Below are 4,287 nucleotides of genomic sequence, written 5' to 3'. Positions count from 1 at the left end.
TACCACAGCTTTCTTATCCATTCATCTGCTGATGGGCATCTAGGTTGCTTCCATGTCCTGGCTATTATAAACAGTGCTGCGCTCCAGTATTCTTGCCTGGAGAATCCCATGGACAGAGGAGCGTGGCAGGCTATAGTCCATGGGGTGGCAAAGAGCTGGACATGACTAAAGTAACTAAGCACATGTTTAGGGTTAAAATAAAGAGCTATTTGATATTTAAAACCTGAGTACCTTTATGTTTCCTGTATAACTGCCAAGTTAATATCTATTTGTTGTTATTCAGTCTCTCCGTCATGTCTGACTCTTTGTGACCCTATGGACTGCAGCTCGCCAGACTTCCCTGTCCTTCACCATCTTCCGGAGCTTGCTCAAACTCATGTCCATTGAGTTGGTGATGCCATCTAACCATCTTGTCCTCTGTCATCCCCCTTCTCCTCCTGCCTTCAATCTTTCCCAGCATCAGGGTCTTTTCTAATGAGTTGGCTCTTCACATCAGGTGGCCAAAGTATTGGAGTTTCAGTTTCAACATCAGTCCTTCCAATGAATACTCAGGACTGATTTCCTTTAGGATTAACTGGTTTGATCTCCTTGCTGTTAATCCAAAACAAATATTTACTCAGTATCAAATTTGTGAGTTAAGCATCTAGTGTGATAGCATAATAAACAATACTAAGTTTTTGAAAGTACACCTTTAGAAGATATAAAAAGCATATCAAAATGTGGCGTAAGAGAGATATAAATTAAAACTCCACATTTGAGCTAAACAGTCCTGGTAATTTTCGGGATAAACTGAAGTTGGAAAACTGGATAAAATATGTCTCCCTTCTGAGAGTGGTCAGTGCTATTAGGAGCTCTCTGACCCTTGAGCCTGAAAATCATGTCCTCAGAAGGAGTTAAAAAGGGCCACAGGATTATTTGAGTACCATGTGCCGGCGGCTGCAACCGGCGCACTTAAGCGCAGCTGAGAGGAGCTACCCCACGTCCGAGGTCAGGGGCAGAAGCCAGGAGGACCCCATGCCCAAAGGGCAGCGACCAAGAGGAGTTATCCCACGTCTGAGGTCAGGGGCAGCGGCCAAGAGTGCCAGGCTGCAAGGGTGCAGGAACTGCCGAGAAGAGCTACTCAAGCCCCCGTCCAAGGAGTGGTGGCTGTGCAGGCGCAGGAGATCCTAGAGGAGCTATCCCACGTTGAAGGTCAGGAAGGGCGGCGGCGAGAAGATACCCCTCGTCCAAGGTAAGGAGCAGCGGCTTCACATTGCTGGAGGAGCCGTGAAGAGATACCCCACGCCCAAGGTAAGAGAAACCCAAGTTAAGACGGTAGGTGTTGCAAGAGGGCATCAGAGGACAGACACACTGAAACCATACTCACAGAAAACTAGTCAATCTAATCACACTAGGACCACAGCCTTCTAACTCAATGAAACTAAGCCATGCCTGTGGGGCAACCCAAGATGGGCGGGTCATGGTGGAGAGATCTGACAGAATGTGGTCCACTGGAGAAGGGAATGTCAAACCACTTCAGTATTCTTGCCTTGAGAACCCCATGAACAGTATGAAAAGGCAAAATGATAGCATACTGAAAGAGGAACTCCCCAGGTCAGTAGGTGCCCAATATGCTACTGGAGATCAGTGGAGAAATAACTCCAGAAAGAATGAAGGGAGGGAGCCAAAGCAAAAAGAATACCCAGCTGTGGATACGACTGGTGATAGAAGCAAGGTCTGATGCTGTAAAGAGCAGTATTGCATAGGAACCTGGAATGTCAGGTCCATGAATCAAGGCAAATTGGAAGTGATCAAACAGATGGCAAGAGTGAATGTCGACATTCTAGGAATCAGCAAACTCAAATGGACTGGAATGGGTGAATTTAACTCAGATGACCATTATATCTACTACTGCGGGCAGGAATCCCTCAGAAGAATTGAAGTAGCCATCATGGTCAACAAAAGAGTCCGAAATGCAGTACTTGGATGCAATTTCAAAAAAGACAGAAAGATTTCTGTTCGTTTCCAAGGCAAACCATTCAATATCAGAGTAATCCAAGTCTATGCCCCAACCAGTAATGCTGAAGAAGCTGAAGTTGAATGGTTCTATGAAGACCTACAAGACCTATTAGAACTAACACCCAAAAAAGATGTCATTTTCATTATAGGGGACTGAAATGCAAAAGTAGGAAGTCAAGAAACACCTGGAGTAACAGGCAAATTTGGTCTTGGAATATGGAATGAAGCAGGGCAAAGACTAATAGCGTTTTGCCAAGAAAACGCACTGGTCATAGCAAACATCCTCTTCCAACAACACAAGAGAAGACTTTGCACATGGACATCACCAGATGGTCAACACCGAAATCAGGCTGATTATGTTCTTTGCAGCCAAAGATGGAGAAGCATATGTCAACAAAAACAAGACCAGGAGCTGACTGTGGCTCAGATCATGAACTCCTTATTACCAAATTCAGACTTAAATTGAAGACAGTAGGGAAAACCACTAGACCATTCAGGTATGACCTAAATCAAATCCCTTATGATTATACAGTGGAAGTGAGAAATAGATTTAAGGGCCTAGATCTGACAGACAGAGTGCCTGATGAACTATGGATGGAGGTTCATGACATTGTACAGGAGACAGGGATCAAGACCATCCCCATGGATAAGAAATGCAAAAAAGCAAAATGGCTGTCTGGGGAGGCCTTACAAATAGCTGTGAAAGGAAGAGAAGCAAAAAGCAAAGGAGAAAAGGAAAGATATAAGCATCTGAATGCAGAGTTCCAAAGAATAGCAAGAACAGATAAGAAAGCCTTCCTCGGATATCAATGCAAAGAAATAGAGGAAAACAACAGAATGGGAAAAACTAGAGATCTCTTCAAGAAAATTAGAGATACCAAGGGATCATTTCATGCAAAGATGGGCTCGATAAAGGACAGAAATGGTATGGACCTAACAGAAGCAGAAGATATTAAGAAAAGGTGGCAAGAATACAGAAGAACTGTACAAAAAAGATCTTCACGACCCAGATAATCACAATGGTGTGATCACTGACCTAGAGCCAGACATTCTGGAATGTGAAGTCAAGTGGGCCTTAGAAAGCATCACTAGGAACAAAGCTAGTGGAGGTGATGGAATTCCAGTTGAGCTATTTCAAATCCTGAAAGATGATGCTGTGAAAGTGGTGCACTCAATATGCCAGCAAATTTGGAAAACTCAGCCATGGCCACAGGACTGGAAAAGGTCAATTTTCATTCCAATCTCAAAGAAAGGCAATGCCAAAGAATGCTCAAACTACCACACATTCGCACTCAACTCACACGCTAGTAAAGTAATGCTCAAAATTCTCCAAGCCAGGCTTCAGCAATATGTGAACTGTGAACTTCCTGATGTTCAAGCTGGTTTTAGAAAAGGCAGAGGAATCAGAGATCAAATGGCCAACATCCACTGGATCATGGGAAAAGCAAGAGAGTTCCAGAAAAACATCTATGTCTGCTTTATTGACTATGCCAAAGCCTTTGACTGTGTGGATTAGAATAAACTGTGGAAAATTCTGAAAGAGATGGGAATACCAGACCACCTGACCTGCCTCTTGAGAAACTGTATGCAGGTCAGGAAGCAACAGTTAGAACTGGACATGGAACAATGGACTGGTTCCAAATTGGCAATGGAGTACATCAAGGCTGTATATTGTTACCCAGATTTAACTTCTATGCAGAGTACATCATGAGAAATGCTGGGCTGGAAGAAGCACAAGCTGGAATCAAGATTGCCGGGAGAAATATCAATAACCTCAGATATGCAGATGACACCACCCTTATGGCAGAAAGTGAAGAAGAACTAAAAAGCCTCTGATGAAAGTGAAAGAGTAGAGTGAAAGAGCGGGCTTAAAGCTCAACATTCAGAAAACGAAGATCATGGCATCCGGTCCCATCACTTCATGGGAAATAGATGGGGAAACAGTGGAAACAGTGTCTGACTTTATTTTTTGGAGCTCCAAAATCACTGCAGATGGTGATTGCAGCCATGAGATTAAAAGACGCCTACTCCTTGGAAGGAAAGTTATGACCAACCTAGATAGCATATTCAAAAGCAAAGACATTACTTTGCCAACAAAGGTTCGTCTAGTCAAGGCCTAGGTTTTTCCTGTGGTCATGTATGGATGTGAGAGTTGGACTGTGAAGAAGGCTGAGTGCAGAAGAATTGATGCTTTTGAACTGTGGTGTTGGAGAAGACTCCTGAGAGTCCCCTGAACTGCAAGGAGATCCAACCAGTCCATTCTGAAGGAGATCAGCCCTGGGATTTCTT

Source organism: Bison bison, unplaced genomic scaffold, assembly GCF_000754665.1.
Source record: "Bison bison bison isolate TAMUID 2011002044 unplaced genomic scaffold, Bison_UMD1.0 scf7180017864332, whole genome shotgun sequence".
In the NCBI taxonomy this organism is placed as follows: Eukaryota; Metazoa; Chordata; class Mammalia; order Artiodactyla; family Bovidae; genus Bison; species Bison bison.
The sequence above is the reverse complement of the archived record's forward strand: the minus strand, read 5'-3'. Positions refer to the sequence as shown.